Source organism: Cnephaeus nilssonii (genome assembly GCF_951640355.1).
Source record: "Cnephaeus nilssonii genome assembly, chromosome: X".
Classification (NCBI taxonomy): domain Eukaryota; kingdom Metazoa; phylum Chordata; class Mammalia; order Chiroptera; family Vespertilionidae; genus Cnephaeus; species Cnephaeus nilssonii.
This window is the reverse complement of record NC_137071.1, coordinates 103838501-103857517: the sequence shown is the minus strand read 5'-3', so window position 1 is coordinate 103857517 and position 19017 is coordinate 103838501. Positions and strand designations below refer to the sequence as shown.

The window sequence follows — 19017 nt, the reverse complement described above, 5'->3', positions numbered from 1 at the left end:
CCCGCCCAGGCTTTCCCTTTGGCAGCCACCTTGCTTTCCGCTTTTCCTCCCTCTTCCTTCTACGTTGTCCTCAGTCTTCACTCCTCCCTCCCTCAGCATATGCAAATTAGCCGCCATCTTTGTTGGGTAATTTGCATACTCGCCCTGATTGGCTGGTGGGCGTGGCTTTGGCTGGTGGGCATGGTTTTGGCGTAGCGAAGGTGCGGTCAATTTGCATATTACTGGTTTATTAGGTAGGACTAGAGGCCCAGTACCTGAAAATTCATGCACTGGAGGGGTGGGTCCCTCAGCCCAGCCTGCCCCCTCTCACAGTCCGGGAGCCCTCAGGGGCGGGAGGCGACCCAGCAATCAGGGAAAGGTGATGCCCCCATCACACCTCTGCTGCTGCCACTGCTGGCAGTACAAGCCTCGGCCGGCCCTGGTTACCTGAGCCTTGGGCAGCCCTGGACGGCCCTGGGCAGCTGGGCAGGGGCCATCTGAGGCTTGCCTGTACCTCGAGCCAGCCCTGGGTGGCTGGGGGGCTGAGGGAACTGGGGGACTCTGGAGGCAGGTGCACGGCAAGGCTGGGCCCGCCTCGGGCCCGGCCTTGCTGCGCTCCTGCCACCCCAGCAGGGCTGAGGGGACTGGGTGCCGCCATTTTTGAGGGTGGGGCAGTCAATTAGCATATTCCCTCCTTATTGGCCATGGGTGCCGCCATTTTTAGGGTGGGACAGTCAATTAGCATATTCCCTCCTTATTGGCTGTGGGCGCTGCCATCTTTGAGGGTGTGGCAGTCAGTTAGAGGGCGGGGCAGCAATTAGCCTATTCCCTCCTTATTGGCTGTGAGTGCTGCCATTTGCAATGGTGTGAGGGTCAATTAGCATATTCCTTCTTTATTAGATAGGATTCTGGTGAAAGCAAACTTTAGGGATGGAGAACAGATTAGTGATTGCTAGAGTATAGGGGAGATGGTTTTACTCCTAAAGGGCAGCACAAGGGAATGTTTAGAGATGATAGAACTTTTCTGTATTTTAATTGTGCTGTGCAAGGTAATCAGATTTAATCTTAAAGAGATCATGGTGGCCGCAGTATGGAGACTGTATTGGGGGAAGGAGGGTCAGGAAGCAAGGTATAGCTGTTGTAATCCAACAGAGAAGACATGTGGGCTTGCTGAGTGAGAGACTCTGGCCAACCTGCAGTCCAATAAGCAGGTCTCACACTGCCCAAAACTAATCTCTGAATCCCATTCCTCCTCCTATTAGATGGTCTAGATTTTTCCCTTTACTTCTTTCTTTGGATTATCATTAAATCGAGTTAAATTTTCTCTTTACTATAACTTTTCCCTTGACACATTGTTTCTCTCCAGATACCATTTCAATGATTTACTGAAAGATTGAGTCAAGCAATATTACTTTGCCACTAGGTATCCTTAGAGTGTAATCAGTGCTAAATAAATGTTGCTGAATGATTTTCAAGTTCTTTTTATCCTCCATGATACTTAGTATGAGATGTGTACCTGGTAAATTAAATATTGAATACTGGTGGTCTTAGCTTTAATCCCAGTTTATCTGCAAAGGGCTCATTTAAAAAAAATTTTTGTTGTTGAAAGTATCACATAGGTCTTCTTTCTCCCCCCCTCCCCCCCATTAACTTCTTCCAGCTGGCTCCCCATCCTCCTCACCTTCCCAGGCCTTCACCACCCCATTGTCCTTGTCCCGGGTTATGCATATATGGATAAAAATTCATTGGTTGATCTCTTCCCACTCACCCTCCCTTACCTTTGTGGCTCACTTTTTTATACTAAAACAACAACAACAAAAGACAAAACAAAAATATGCCATAGTTTTAAAAGCTTCAACCAGTTAAATGATTAAGGAATAACCTTGCCCTAGCAGGTTTGGCTCAGTGGATAGAGTGTCGGCCTATGGACTAAAGGGTCCTGGGTTCAATTCTGGCCAAGGGCACATGCCCAGATTGGGGGCATGCAGGAGGCAGCCAATCAATGATTCTCTCTCATTGATGTTTCTATCTCTCTCTCCCTCTCCCTTTCTCTCTGAAATAAATTTTTTAAAAAAGAAAGAAAGAATCTTCAGTTATCCACTAGGGATCACTCTAGATAAGTAAATTGAAGCTCTCCTGCCAGCCTTGCAATTTTACATAAAGGGCAGATATAAGGTCACTCTGCATCCAGTTAGGCCTGTTCTCTAAACTGCAGAAAGAGATCCTGCCAACATGTAAAAGTGCCTGTTATCTGGTAGGAAGCAAAAGGAGGAAAGAATTTTATGCGATTAAAGGAGACTTTTCAAACCACTTTCAGTAGCCACCGTACAGAAGATAACCTACTTAACTACAACAAACGAGGAATAAAAACTTTTTAATGAGTCAGGCTGGTATGGCTCAGTTGATTGAACGTTGTCCCATGCACCAAGAGGTCACCAGTTTGGTTACCCATCAGGGCAAGTGCCTGGGTTCCAAGCTCCCCAGTGGGGGGTGATGTTTCTATCTCTCTCTCCCTCTCCCTTTCTCTCTCTCTAAAAAATTAATAAAAAAAGTTTTCTCCCTGTGTTTAAAAAAAAACTTTTTAATGAACATATGGTTGTATTATCTATATAGGAACTGGCTGAACAAATGAAGATATAATCCTACTGAATCTTTTTTCATAATGGAGATGATGTGTTTTAACTAAACTTAATACTCAATTGAAAGGAAACAAAGTATGCTTTAAGAAATATTTCAAAGAGGAGGTGGGAAATAATGGATTTTTCAATAAACTGTGTCAAGACAATTAGCCATTTAAAGAGAAAAAAATGGATTCATACTACACATTTTAATCCAAGATAAATTCTAGCTCAAAGATTTAAATGTAAAGGGTAGATATTAGAAGAAAAATGGGTAGATGCATTTGTATTCTTGTTTTGAGGGCCATCCATCCATTTACTCATTTATTAAATATTTATTCAGTGCCTATTATGTGCCAGCAGTTTTAGGTGCTGGGAATAAATACATCAGTGAACAAAACCACAAAAATTTCTGCCTACCTGGAGCTAACATACAAAGTATGTTTGAAGATGAAAATGATATGAAAAAAATAGAGCATAATAAGTAGGAGGGTCAGGAGTATAGAAGGGGAAGCATGCAAAATTAAAAGGGTTGATCAAAGTTGGCCTAACTACCCAGCTGGTGTGGCTCAGTGGTTGAGCGTTGACCCATGAACCAGGAAGTCATGGTTTGAGTTCGGTCAGGGCACATGCCCAGGTTTCAGGCTTGATCCCCAGTAAAGGGTGTGCAGGAAGCAGCTGATCAATGACTCATCATTGATATTTTTCATCTCTCTCCCTCTCTCTTCCTCTCTCTGAAATCAATAAAAACATATTTTAAAAAATTTGGCCTCACTAAGAAGGCAAAATTGAAGCAATGATAGAGGAGGGAACTGTGTGGATACCTGGGGGAAGAGCATGCCAGGAAGACTGAAGCATATCTGCTACGTACTATATTCTAAGAACATCAAGTAGGTCAGTATGGCTGAAACTGGGTGAGGGAATCAAGAGTAGTAAGAGATAAGGCTCTTAAGTAGCAGAGTGTCAGATCATATAGGTCTTTGTAGACCAAAGATTGCCTTTGTCCAGGAGAAAAAATAATTTTCCCTTTATGTTTCTAGATTTTTGTCTGAGAATCCCCTGTAATAAAAGACAGATTAACATGAATAAAACATGTTTAATGACATGTATTTCTCCTGTATACATGGGAGAGATGCAGGAAAACTGAGTAATTCCCCAAAATGATTCAAGTTGTTACCCCAAATACCATCTGCAGCTAAAGATAAAAGAAGATTGGGAGAGGGGAGACAGTTATGGGAGGTTATCAGGAAAATCACAGTTAACAGGGCATGGTCATTATGCAGGCCTAAATCCATTAGTAATGCCTTCTCTAGTAATGACAGTTTCCAGAGATTTGGTAATCCTCCTCTTCCAGCTACATAGAGGGAGACAACCTTACAAATGGAGATTTCGCTGCTAAATGTAAATGTCTCCAACAAAAGGGTAATTTATAGTGAAGTTTCAGTGTTTTTCCTATGTCTACTGTTTTTTTAAAATTTCTTTATTGATTAAGGTATCACATATTTGTCCTCATCCCCCCATTCCCATCCCACACCCCTCCCCACACATGCCCCCACCCCCCTGTTGTCCTTAACCGATGGTTAGGCTCATATGCTTGCACACAAGTCCTTTGGTTGATCTCTCCCCTTTACCCCAACCCTCCCCTACCCTCCCTCTGAGGCCCGACAGTCTGATCCATGCCTCCTTGTTTCTGGGTCTGTTCTTGTTCATCCGTCTATGTTGTTCATTATTTCCCCTAGATGAGTGAGATCATGTGCTATTAGAAATACACTTATAAGAACCGAAAATGAGACAAGCAATAATGGTTATGGTGACAGGCTAATGAATCAGTCTGTAGTGAGTTTCTTTCTGGGCCAACAGTTCTTTTGAGACCCAATTTCAATGTCCAACAGTTCCTTATGTGTACATGTCAGCACTGACATTACAGTTCGGGATGGTGGACAAATGGTGGTAATGCAGGTCCGACTCTCTGGTTTGGTCCTGGGCAACCTGCATTGATGCACAGCTGCTAACTGCTAGTATGGGAAGGCCACATCAGTGTCTTCCATCTCTGGACTGCTTCTCTTCTGTCTTCATGGCTGGAGTAGTCCTGTTGATTCCTCTCTGTTGCTGGAATCCACATGGTCTCGGAGTTGTTTTCTGAAAATATACAAACATATTCTCGACCAAATGTCTACTGTTTTTTAAAAACCATCAACTCAAAATAATCCTTATGCCCCAGCCAGTTTGGCGCAGTGGATAGAGCATCAGCCTGCGGACCAAAGGGTCCCAGGTTTGATTCTCCTCAAGGGTACGTAACTTGGTTGCAGGCTCCTCATGGGCCCAGGCTTGGTCTTTCCCTCTCTCTTCCACTTTCTCCAAAAATCAATGGAGAAATATCCTTGAGTGAGGATTAAAAAAATAATAATAATCCTTATGCCTAAGAGACTTATTTCGGGGTGGCAAATTCTGCTCCCTTTCATCTTTTACTGTGATTGAAATCAGGAGCCACTGGAGGGCCTTGAGCTGAGGGGTAACATATCTGTTTTACCTCATAAGAGGAACACTTTGGCTGCTGTGTCCAGGATACACTGTAGGCAGCAAGGGTGAAAACAGGGAGATCTACCAAAAGATGATTATCATAGTACCTTGAATTAAGGGGCTAGCAGTGGATGTGGTGAGAAGTTGTTGGATTCTGGACATATTTTGAAGGTAAAGTCAAAAGAACTTCCCAACACAAAATCCAGATGACATGAATGAAAAAATTGGTTCATCTCTATAATAAAGAGCCAGGGTGTAACACCATTAGGACCGAAGCTCGACCAGAACAGAAGTCAGTGCTGGGTTGCTTTTCTGCTGCAGGTGGGGTGCCCCAGCACTAACTGCTGAGGGGGCTGCGAATCAGGGCCAGAGAGAGGCCTGAAGAGAGAAGCAGGGACTCTGTGGCAGCTTTTGACCAGCACTTGCCTCTCTCTTTCTCTCCCAGTCTGGCCAGCAGCCTTGCCTCTATTTCTCTCCAGGACTCCACCTGGGCTGCTGATCAGCCCCACCTTTCTGATCAGGCCCCATTGATAGGCCCAGAGACGCTGACTGGCATAGAAACTGCCAAGCTGCTAGTGAAGGAGGCCGGCCTCAATCAGAACCAAATCTAGGGGCTTAGAGGTGTTTCTGTCCAGGGAGAGCATTGATCCCTCAGCCGCTCCAGCAATGGCCTTCGCAAATCTACAGAAAGTGCTCATCAGTGACAGCTTGGACCTTTGCTGCAGGAAGATCCTGCAAGATGGAGGGCTGCAGGTGGTGGAGAAGCAGAACCTGAGCAAAGAAGAGCTGATAGCTGAGCTGCAGGACTGCGAAGGTGACCGTGGATGTCATTAATGCAGCAGAGAAGCTCCAGGTGGTGGGCAGGTCCAGCGCCAGCATGGACAACGTGGATCTGGAGGCCGCCATGAGGAAGGGCATCCTGGTCATGAACACGCCCAATGGGAACAGTCTTAGTGCTGCGGAGCTCACCTGTGGGATGATCATGTGTCTGGCCAGGCAGATTCCCCAGGTGACAGCTTTGATGAAGGATGGCAAATGGGACCGAAAGAAGTTAATGGGAACCGAGTTGAATGGAAAGACCCTGGGAATTCTTGGCCTGGGGAGGATTGGGAGAGAGGTGGCTGTCCAGATGCAGTCCTTCGGGATGAAGACTGTAGGGTACTACCCCATCATCTCACCAGAGGTCTTGGCCTCCTTCAGCGTTCAGCAGCTGCCCCTGGAGGATATCGGGCCCCTCTGTGACTTCATCACTGTGCACACCCCTCTCCTGCCCTCCACGACAGGCCTGCTGAACGACAGCACCTTCTCCCTGTGCAAGAAGGGCGTGCACTGGTGAACTGGGCCCGCCCGCGGAGGGATCGTGGACAAGGGCGCCCTGTTCCAGGCCCTGCAGTCAGGGCAGTGCGCGGGTGCAGCGCTGGACGTGTTCATGGAGGAGCCGCCTCGGGACCATGCCTTGGTGGACCACGAGAACATCATCAGCTGCCCCCACCTGGGCGCCAGCACCAAGGAGGCCTCGAGCCTCTGCGGGGAGGAGATCGCTGTCCAGTTCATGGACATGGTGAAGGAGAGAGCCCTTGCGGGCGTCGTGAATGCCCAGGCCCTTACCAGCGCCTTCTCTCCGCACACCAAACCTTGGATTGGTCTGGCAGAAGTTCTGGGAACTCTGATGTGAGCCTGGCAGGGTCCCCCAAAGGGACCATCCAGGTGGTAACGCAGGGCTTATCCCTGAAGAATGCCGGGAACTGCCTGAGCCCCGCAGTCATTGTCAGCCTCCTCAAAGATGCTTCTAATCATGCGGATGTGACCTTGGTGAATGCCAAGCTGCTGGTGAAGGAGGCCGGCCTCAATATAACCATCTCCCATAATCCCACTGTGCCAGGAGAGCAAGGATGCGGGGAAGGCCTCCTAAGCGTGGCCCTGGCAGGTGCCCCCTACCAGGGTGTGGGCTTTGTGCTGCAGGCACTCAACAGAGCTGCCTTCATACCAGAAGTGCCTCTCCACAGGGGTCTGCCCCTGCTCCTGTTCCTGGCTCAGCCCTCCAACCCTGCCATTCTGCCTACCATGGTTGGGCTCCTGGCAGAGGCAGGCGTGCAGCTGCTGTCCTACCAGACCTCAGTAGTGTCCGATGGGGAGACCTGGCACATCATGGGCATCTCCTCCCTGCTGCCCAGCCTGGATGCCTGGAAACAGCATGTGACCAAGGCCTTTCAGTTTCATTTCTGACCTTGGGGCTCACCAGGACCAGCCTTGGGGGCTTTGTGATCAACATTGAGAGGTCACATTCCCGGGGCTGACACCACTTATGTGGTCTGACCCCTGTAATAACCACTTAATAAACAGCCCCCCCCCTCCACAAAAAAAAGAACCAAACCTGGGTCAACTGTGAGGAGCCAATGGCTGCCTAGGAGGCGGAGCTTTTGACGCTGACTGGCATAGAAACTGACCAATCAGAACCAAATCTGTGTCAACTCTGAGGAGCCAATGGCTGCCTAGGAGGCAGAGCTTTTGACTCTGACTGGCATAGAAACTGACCAATCAGAACTAAATCTAGGTCAACTCTGAGGAGCCAATGGCTGCCTAAGAGATGGAGCTTTTGATACTGACTGGCATAGAAACCGACCAATCAGAACAAAATTGGCCAGCAGAGGAGGGCAGTTGGGCATGAGATCAGGCCGGCAGGGGAGGGCAGTTAGGGGTCATCAGGCAGGCAGGCAGGCAGAGGCAGTTAGGGGCTATCAGGCAGGCAGGCAGAGGCAGTTAGGGGCAATTAGGCAGGCAGGCAGGTGAGTGGTTAGGAGCCAGAGGTCCCAGATTGCGAGAGGGATGTCTGATTGGAGAGGGTGTAGGCTGGGTTGAGGAAACCCCCACTCCACACAAGAATTTCGTGCACCGGGCCACTAGTTTGACTATAAAAGCATTTCTTCATTCTCACACTGCTTTGATAGCTCATTTTTTTCAAGTGGATCTTTAAATATTAGAGTTTTTTCAGTCTTGTGCCTAGATCCTCTTGTGTTCTCATTTATCCTCACTCTTAGGTAAATCTCATCCATTCCCAGGGTGTCCACTATGATAAATATCTCTATGACTCCTATGTCAAATCTCTCCCTTGTACTCCTCAATGTACATATCACACTTCCTGACATTACCACTTGGCTGCCTCAAATACATTAACTCATTGCCTTCTCAGATATTTATTGGGTACCTATTATGTGTTAGCCTCTATGTTAGGGACTGGTATACAATGGTTGAATAAAATGGACTTGGTCCCTGCCCTCATGAAACTACCATTCCCATGGAAGGCTGTGTGAGAAAATAAACAATAAAACAAATTTTAAAAATAGTGAAAACTGCTATAAAGAAAGCAAGTTGCAATAATATAAATTAACAAAAAAAAGTATGTTTGTGCAATTGGAGGAAACCTACTTACGAAAGTCACGGAAGATCTCTTTGAAATAGTGACGTGGAAGCTGAGAAGTAAAAGAAGGTGAAGAGATTAGCCAAGGAACATATATGCATAGCCCACGGACACACACAACAGGGTGGTGAAGGCCAGGGGAGGGGGGGCAGGGGCTGGGTGGAGGTGAGCAAAGGGGGAGGAATGGGGACATTTGCAATAGTGTCAACAATAGAAAAAGAAAAGTAACCATTCATGGAAAGAACTTCAGGATGGACATTCTAGATAACAGTAACAGCATGTGAAAAGGCTCTACTGAAGAAAATAATTTGATATATATATATTTTTTAATATATTTTATTGATTTTTACAGAGAGGAAGGAAGAGGGATAGAGAGTTAGAAACACCCATGAGAGAGAAACATCGTTCAGCTGCCTCCTGCACACCCCTTACTGGGGATGTGCCTGCAACCAAGGTACATGCCCTTGACCGGAATCGAACCTGGGACCCTTCAGTCCGCAGGCCGACGCTCTAACCACTGAGCCAAACCGGTTAGGGCTAATTTGATATATTTTAAGAACTTAAATGAAGCTACTATGGCTGGAACATAGTGATTTAGGGAAAATAATGAAAAGTGAACTAGTTGGGGGGTTAAGAAGCTGTCAGGATCATCCAAGACCTTGTAAGTCATGAATAGGATTTGGGGGGTTTTTTGCTAAGAATGATGGAAAACCACTGAAGGGCTTTAATACAGGAGAAAAACTTGAGCTAATTTGTATTTTTGAAAGTGCTTCAGTAGCAATGTGGAGAATGAGTTATAAAGGGGCAAGCATGAAAGCTAGAAAACTGCTCAGGAGTTTAAGGCAGTATTCTGGATGAGATATGATATGGTTTGGACTAGGGTTATGGAGATAGTTGTGGAAATGGAGAAGAGTAGATATATCAGAAAGATATTTAGGAAGTTGAAACAACACAGAATAGCATATGAACTGGACCCTTGTGAGGGAAGCTGCCCATTGTCTTCACTAGCAGAGAAGTGTGAACAAGGAACCCAGAAGGCTGGTGACCCTTGAGCTCTGGCAAAGGTCAGGGCTGTACACCCACTGTTTAGTCCAGATAATGGTAGCTGAAGCAACTTCCCCACCAGACAGTCATGTAAATCCTTACTGATAAGATAGTCTGACTGTTACTGGAAATTGCCTGCCTACGGGCTATAGGTGTATCCCAAATTGAATAAAAGGATGGTGAGGCCGGAGCTCAGGCGGAGTCCTTCCTCTTGAGCTGGGCTCCTGCCTGGTCCCCCAATATTTCCAAATTATTGTTTCTTGTCTCGTCTCTTTCATTTGCATGTGGCCCCTCTTCCAGAGCCAGATCCCTGAACCACATGGGACGTGGGTCATTCACACCCTTGTGCTGGAATGCCTGGTTTAAAGCCCAGCTTTGACACTTTCTAGCTGCATGAATTTGGAAAAATCCATAATTTATCTGTGCCTCAGTATCCTCATTTACAAAATGAAGGTAATAATAGTACTTATAGGAAGTGTCAAGATTAAATGCATTAATATATACAACACAGCACATTCATAACATTTCTAGAGCATAGTAAGCATTATATTAAGTGTTAGCTATTATATTGATAAGGGGTAGGCTGTGCGAGTGAGGGAGTAATCAATGGAGATGCCTAGTTTTGGGCATGAGGTACTGAATGTCTTTTTGAGACACTGGGGAGGCAAAACCTCAGTCTTGGGTGACACTGATAATTTACTTTCTCCATGTCTACTGGAAAATGTCACACAATTGAGCAGAATGATTGTATTATAGATTTCAAATGAGACCACAGATCACAAATGAGACTTCAATATTGTCCAGTAATTTGACTTCATACCCTTTGGTCAATTCTCTCTCCTACCTTCTGCAATAGTTTATTTTTTTAAAACTTCTCCACTCTTCTCTAACCACCTACCCTAGTACCACCTTCCTCCTGCCCCCACACTTTCAATATTTGACCCCAATTCTTATTTCATAGAGAAAATAGAAGCCATTATATAGGAAATCCCTGATCTTCTGGTTACCAAACATATATATCTATCTATCCTATCTTCCTTTCCTTTTGCTACATAGGATAGTGCTTCCCAAAATGTAGTTAGTTCACCAGAGCAGCAGAATAGGCTCTGCCTGGGAACTTGATAGAAATGAAAATTTGCAGACCCCCACCTCCATACCTATAGAATCACAAACTCAGATAGAGGAAAGGGTAGCAATTTGAGTTTTAACAAGCTCTCCAGGGAATTCGGATTTACAATCAAGTTAAATGAGCATACCTTTCTTGTTGCCGTCTTTGCCCATGATAGTGTGTATAAGGCAGTTTTTCACAGAATTGTTAGTGACTGAGGAAAAAAATGGAAACAACTTAAATAACTATTAATAGAGGAATGCAAAATAAATTATGATATACTCATAGTATGTAATATCTGTAATGGATCTGCTAAAATAATGAAGTACTTAATTCTATACATCACACACTATCATATGATGTATAGAATCATTCCATCCATAACATAGTATATCATGATATATAAAATGAAGACATATAGATTTCCAATACACACATGAAAAAATGCTCAATATCATGAGTCATCAGGGAAATGCAAATCAAAACCGCAACGAGATATCACCTCACACTTATTACAATGGCTATTATAAAAACAACAAGAGATAAACAAGTGCTGATAAAGACGTGGAGAAAAGGGAATCCTTGTGTACTCTCATTGGTGGCAATGTAAACCGGTCCAGCCACGATGAAAAACAGTACAGAGGTTCTTTTTTTTAAAATTTAAATTCTTTATTGTTGAAAGTAATACATATGTCTCCCTTTTCCCCCATTGACCTCTCCCCAGCTGCTCCTCCTCTCCCCCAGCACATGTCCCTGCCCCCATACTGTCTGTGTCCTGGTTATGCTTATACGCATGCATAAAAGTCTTTTGGTTGATCTCTTACCGTTCTCCCACACTCTCCTGCCTTCCCTCTGAGGTTTGCTAGTCTGTTTGATGCTTCTCTGTCTCTGGATCTATTTTTGTTCATCAGTTTATGTTGTTCATTATATTCCACAAATGAGGTATACTTATCTTTTTTGCACTGACTTATTTCACTTAGCATAATGCTCTCCAGGTCCATCCATGCTGTTGCAAATGGTAAGAATTCTTTCTTTTTTATAGCAGCATAGTATTCCATCGTGTAGATGTACCACCATGCTTTAATACACTCATATGCTGATGGGTACTTAGGCTGTTTCCAAATCTTAGCTATTGTAAATTGTGCAGCCATGAACATAGGGGTGCATGTATTCTTTCTGACTGGTGTTTCTGATTTCTTGGGATATATTCCTAGAAGTAGTATTACTGGGTCAAATGGGAGTTCCATTTTTAATTTTTTGAGGAAACTCCATACTGTTTTCCACAGTGGCTGCATTCCCACTAACAGTGCATGAGGGTTCCTTTTCCCCCACAGCCTTGCCAGCACTTGTCATTTGTTGATGATAGCCATTCTGACAGGTGTGAGATGGTACCTCATTGTCATTTTGATTTGCATCTCTGGGATGATTAGGGACTTGGAGCATTTCTTCATATGTCTCCTGGCCTATGTCTGTATGTCCACTTTCAAAAAGTGTATTTAGGTCCTTTGCTTATTTTTTGATTGGATTGTTTATCTTCCTTTTGTTAAATGGTATGAGTAACCTATAAATTTTGGAGATTAAACCCTTATCGGATATAACATTGGCAAATATGTTCTCCCATGCAGTGGGCTTTCCTGTTGTTTTGTTGATGGTTTCTTTTGCTGTGCAGAACTTTTTATTTTGATGTAGTCCCATTTGTTTATTTTCTCCTTAGTTTCCATTGTCCTAGGAGATGTATCAGTAAAGATAATTGTTTGACATATGTCTGATATTTTGCTGCCTATGGATTCTTCTAAGATTTTTATGGTTTCCTGTCTTACATTTAAGTCCTTTATCCATTTTGAGTTTATTTTTGTGTATGGTGTAAGTTGGTGGTCTAGTTTCAATTTTTTACATGTATCTGTCCAATTTTCCCAACACCATTTATTGAAGAGACTGTCTTGACTCCATTGTATGCTCTTGCCTCCTTTATCAAATATTAATTGAGCATAATGGCTTGGGTCGATTTCCGGGGTCTCTGTTCTGTTCCATTGGTCTCTATGTCTATTCTTGTGCCAGTAACAGGCAGTTTTGAGAACAATGGCTTTGTAATATAGCTTGAATTCTGGTATTGTGATCCTTCCAACTTTGTTCTTCTTTCTCAGGATTGCTGCAACTATTCAGGGTATTTTTTTATTCCAAATACATTTTTGGAGAGTTTGTTCTAGGTCTGTGAAATATGCCATTGGTATTTTAATGGGCATTGCATTGAATCTATAGATTGCTTTGGGTAAGTACAGAGGTTTTTAAAAAATTAAAAATAGAACTATCATATGATCCAGCAATTCTTTACCTAAAGAAAACAAAAACACTAACTTGAAAAGATATCTATATCCCTATGTTCATTGCAGCATTATATACAATAACCATGATAGGGAAGCAAACTTAATGTCCATTGATGGATAAATGGCTAAGGAAAATGTGAAATCTTGCCATTTGGGACAACATGAATGGACCTTGAGGCATTATACTAAGTGAAATAAGTCAGACAAAGAAAAACAAATACTGTATGATCTCACTTATATGTGGAATCTAATATATATATATATATATATATATATATATATATATATATATATATATGGCCCTAGCTGGTTTGGCTGAGTGGATAGAGTGTCAACCTGTGAAGCAAAGGGTCTTGGGTTTGATTTCGGCCAAGGCCTGGGGTTTCGGGCTCGATCCCCAGTAGGAGGCATGCAGGAGGCAGCCAATCAATGATTCTCTCTCATTATTAATATTTCTATCTCTCTCTCTCTCTCCCTCTCCCTTCCTCTCTAAAATCAATAAAAATATATTTAAAAAAATAAAAAAATTAGTCCCTGCAAAAAAAATAATCCCCAAAAACACAACAACAAAATAAATGGAACTCATGGATTATAGAGAACAAATTGGTGGTTGCCATAGGTGAAGGGTTGGTGAAATGGATGAAGGGTGTTAAAAGGTACAAACTTTCAGGTATAAAATAAGTCCTGGGGATGTAATTAAGCATGGTGACTATAGTTAGTAATACTGTATTGTATACTTGAAAGTTACTAAAGGAGTAGATCTTAAAATTTTTCATCACAAAAAAAAATTTTTAAACTATGTGTGGTGTGGTGATGGATGTTAATTAGACTTATTGTGGAATTATTTTGCAATGATTCCATGCAATTCAGGGGTATATGTGTACCCTTTTGATAAATTGATATTGGTGCAGAAATATGATTCTCAGTCCGAAACTCTACAATACCAAGGGAAAAACTGCCGAAGTCTTTCGCAGCAAGGGTTTAGGAATCTGGAGAAGGGGCTATGACATAAATGGATACACTATACAAGAAATATAAATTTGGAAGGCATGGGGAACCAGGCAGAGGCCTCACCCTCTAGTGAAGTGGGTTCCCTGAATCTCCAGACCCATGGCTTTTTATTTTCTCCAATACACATTTGCCCTTTAGCAAAGCAAACACACATATCAAAGGTAAGGTTTGGTAAACAATAAAAGATTATCAGGTTAGGGGAATTGCCTTTAGCTGTTCAGCCAGCAGCAGTAATATTATGCAGAATTTCAGCCCTGCTGAATATCAAAGTCCTTCAGCCTTCTGATGGACTTCTTGCATTTATTATGCTAACTACTGTTGGTCTTTTCCTCCAGCAAAAAACTAAAACTCTCCACTCTCATAATATCATAGAGTATATCAATTTGAGTAATTACAAGAATAATTACTCAAATGGAAAACTTAACCCTCAAAGTGTTTAAACCTGTGAAATTAAGCTATTTGAATAGCTGCTTTGTTATATGGAAGTGATAGGTATGGACAGAAGGTCTAGAGTTAACAATAAAATAATGGAGGAGGCAGACAGGACTCTAGTACAGTGTGAAAGTGACAAATTAGAGTTATACATAGGGTACAGTGGGAGCATATACAAGGGGCACTTAATACAATTCAGTGTGTGTGTGTGTGGTTGGTATATGTATGGAATGGGGGCTGTTTGGGATAATCTGCTGGGAAAAAATAGCATTCACATTAAGGGCTGAAATATACAAGCAAGATTTTAGCCAAGCAAAAGGTTAAAAAAAAAAAGGATGGCAGAGTCAGCGGAGCATACTAGACCAAGGAACAACAATGATGGATCTGTTCAGAGGTTAAAGAGAATGGCCTCTTAGTGTAAAAGAAAGTAGTTCACTGGAGCAGGATCAGAGGGTGGCCAGTGATTATGGGAGTGGAGCTCTTGTCCTTTCCCACTTCCACCCACTGAAGTTTGATGCTGGAGAGGTACATGTGCAATATTTTCAATTTTTAATTTTTAGATAATTTTAGATTTACAGAAGCATTCAAAAGCAGTACAGTGAGGTCTGGTATACTTTTTACTGAGCTTCACATAATATGAACATCTTACATAACCATGGTATAACGAATGATCAAATTAAGAAATCAACAATGGTACACTACTATTAACTAAACTATAGGCTTTGTTTGGATTTCACCAGTTTCCCCACTAATGTTCTTTTTCTGTGCCAGGATCCAATCCAGGACCTCACATTGCATTGAACTGTCTAGTGAAGATTTTTAAAGAGTGTGATGCAATTAGGTTTGCACTACCTATTTGAGAGAAACATATTTAGATGTGGGGGAACTTGGGAAAAAAGTGAGTCAAGGCAGGAACCCCAAGGGATAAGTTAATCTGACCCTGTTGGCACACTGTGAAAGGTATGATATGGTCTCTGGAGCTGACAAACTGGCTCACAGGGACACATTAGTTCCCTTTTAGATGTTCCAATATGCTGATTTAGAAACATGGCTTAAATAGAGCATGTTTCTACTAGATCACAGTATTCTTCTTTTGTTCCACTACTTAATTTTGTTATGTACCCGTTGAAGTGACCTGGAAAGAGGATGGGAACTGTAGCTTGGATACCTTTACTCTAAATGGTTAAAAATGTGGAAAAACATTAACTATTAAATACTTAATAGTGCCCCGGTAGTGTGGCTCAGTTGATTAGGGTGTCGTCCTGTACACCAAAAATGGTTGTGGGTTTGATTCCCAGTCAGGGAGGGCACATACTTAGGTTGCGGGCTCGATCCTCCAGGCCAGGGCCTGTGTGGCAACCAATCAATGTTTCTCTCTCTTCTCTCTCTTTCTCTCTTCTCTTCTCTCTCTCTCTCTCTCTCTCTCTCTCTCTCTCTCTCTCTCCCTTCCTCTCTCTAAAGACCTATAAGTTACATTAGTCTGTTTTATACATTTTCTTTAACCTGGCTGAAGCACTAACTTTTGTGAAGTGCCATTCCTTGTGTTTCTTTCCTTTCAGAAAATTGTTTGAGTGACACTGCATATCACAATTTTTTCTCCTTGCATTACTGTCAAAGGTAACTCCTAACTTGAGATTCATATGCTTCACTCAATATTATACTTGCTTTTTAACTGAAACATTCATAGTTGATGTAGTTGGAAATTTTACTGATACATCATAAAATGAGTTTATTTTTTATTACCATTTTCACATTCTTTTAATACCATTATATTTGAAAACTATCCTACCTAATAAAAGAGTAATATGCAAATTGACCTTAACTCTGCTACACCCACAAGCCATGCCCACCAGCCAATCAGGAGCAGATATGCAAATAAACCCAACCAAGATGGCTACAGTCACAGAGAGCAAGGTTTCCCAGGCAATAGATGAAGCCAAGCTTTCCGCCTGCCCTTGCAGGCCTAATTACAGGCCTAAGCCTCCACTCAAGCTACAAAGTTTCAATTATAGAAAGTAAACAAATCCAAACAGAATGGCGGCAGCCACGGAGCTGGAGACAGCAGGCCAGGGTTGCCCCTGGCAACGGAGGAAGCCAAGCTTTCCACCTGCCCTGGCTGGCCTAGGCCTCCACTCCAGGCTACAAAGTTTCAATTATAGAAGGTAAATTAACCCCAACAGAAATGGCTGCCGGCCACGGAGCGAGCAGGAGGCTTGACTCCGCTCCAGGCTACAAAGTTTCAATTGTAGAAGGTAAATAAATTCCAGATACCAGGGCCTCTGCTTGGGTCACCAGGGGACGTGGCTGGCCTGCAAACCACCACAGGCCCCTTGCTCAGGCCGCCCCACGCCCCAAGGGAACCCCCATCCTGATCCGGGACACCCTTCAGGGCAAACCAGCTGGCTCCCACCCCTGGACCAGACCTCTATCCTATCTAATAAGAGAGTAATATGCAGATTGACCATCACTCCAACACACAATATGGCTGCCCGCATGTGGTCAAAGATCCTGCTCCCATGTGGACACAAGATGGCCACCACAAGATGGCCAGCAGGGGAGGGCAGTTGGGAGGCACCAGGCCTGCAAGGGAGGGCAGTTGAGAGGGACCAGGCCTGCAAGGGAGGGCAGTTGGAGGCGATCAACCCTGCAGGGGAGGGCAGTTAGGGGTGACCAGGCTGGCAGAGGAGGGAAGTTGGGGGCAAACAGGCTGGCAGGGGAGCAGTTAGGCATCAATCAGGCTGGCAGGGGAGTGGTTAGGGGGTGATCAGGCTGGCAGGCAGAAGCTGTTAGGGGCAATCAGGAAGGCAGGCAGGCAAGCAGTTGGGAGTCAGCAGTCCTGGATTGTGAGAGGGATGTCCGATCCAGGATCGGGCCTAAACGGGTAGTTGGACATCCCTCGTGGGGTCCCAGATTGGAGAGGGTACAGGCTGGGCTGAGGGACACCTCCCCTCTGTGCACGAATTTTGTGCATCGGGCCTCTAGTATTAGATATCAGAGACCTGCTTCCTAGCCTCAACTTGCTCATATAGGTATTAGCTGTGTGATCTTAGATAAGCAAATTAACTTCTCCTGGCCTCTGTAATCTCACATAAAATAACCACACATGGTCACTAGGAGGATCATGTGAAATAATGGATGGGCAAAACTTTGCAGACTCTACTGGTACATAAATAAAGGGGGCATTATCCTTGTTATCTACACTTACTCTCATCTTTTTATTGCATCTTCTTTTTATTTCTAAATGAGGTAAAATATATAAAAATGCCTACAACAGTGCATGTTATGTGGTATTCATTTACCCTTTTTATTTATTCTGAGTCATACTGTGCTCTTATTAAGTGCCCGGGTTTGCGCTAGGAATATGAAGATAAGGAAGAAATGGATCCTGTGCTCAAGAAGTTTACTTTCAGTAGAAGGAAAGAGACAAGTAAGCAAATAAAATGAATAAAGTGTTCTTCACTTTTCCACCCAAATACCCCTAATGGCACAGGAGGTAGAACCCATATCTCCTTGGAGTTTGGGACATAGCTTACATTAAGAAATTAATTTCTTTGAATTTTACCTTTTAAAAGCCTTGCAAATTTTGCCTTCCACACCACAATATAGCTCCATTTGTTTTGTTGTTGCTTTCGTTACACAGCAACCAGTCAAAATAGTGGTGTTTATTCTGGAAACACAAGGCTGATTTAATATTTGAAAATCAATGTACTATATGAATAGTCTTAAGAAGAAACATGCAATCATATAAATTGATGCTAAAAATGGGATAAAATTCAATACCCAGTCATGATAGAAAAACAAAAAACCAACCTCTCAGCAAACTAGGTAGGGAAGGGTACTTCCTTTGTTTTGTTTTATTTTTTTAAAAATTATTGACAGTGTTACAGATGCCTTCCATTTTCTCTCTTTATGCCCCCATCCACCCAACCCCCACCCACCCCAGGTGGAAAGGGTAGTTTCTTAACCTGATAAAAGGCAGCTGTTCAAAGCCTATAGCTAATATCGTATTTAATGGTGAAAGACTGAATGTTTTCCCTCTAAGATGGAGAACAAGGCAAGAGTGTCCACTCTCACCACTTCTGTTCAACATCATACTGGAAATCCTAGCCAGTACAACAAGGCAAGAAAAAAAGAACAAAAGTCATACAAATTAGAAAAGACGAAATAAAACTGTCCCTATTTGCATACAACATGAGAAGGTATACAGGACTGGCCTGAGGTGGCAGGCAGGCCTCACTCAGGAAGAGGTCTTCAAATTTGTGCACGGGGGAGGGGAGTCCTTAGTGCTGGGCAAAGGCAGGCCTGCCTAGTGGATGATTTGCACAAGGCTTCTCTGGAACTTCTTGGAAGGGGGTGGTGGGAACTCAAAAGACAAACTCTTAGGGTCACCTTGATCTATGGGCCTGGCAGGTGGCTGGAGCTGGTAACAACCATACACTGGTTACACCAGCACTGTGTCTTGTTGCTGAAAATGGGGATGTACCATTTGGTGATGCTTCACTTCTTGAGATTAACAGATAAGCCCAGCTTGGAGCCTTAATGGAAGACCTCAATGGCAAAGAA

At 43.5% G+C, this 19017-nt stretch overlaps 1 pseudogene across 1 annotated transcript; it reads left to right on the top strand.

The window, feature by feature from the left end:
- The first annotated feature begins 5783 nt into the window (after window positions 1-5783).
- LOC307096227 (D-3-phosphoglycerate dehydrogenase-like) lies at window positions 5784-7463 on the top strand (annotated as a pseudogene). Its single transcript has one exon. The product of its transcript is annotated as a D-3-phosphoglycerate dehydrogenase-like (transcript).
- Window positions 7464-19017: the final 11554 nt, after the last annotated feature.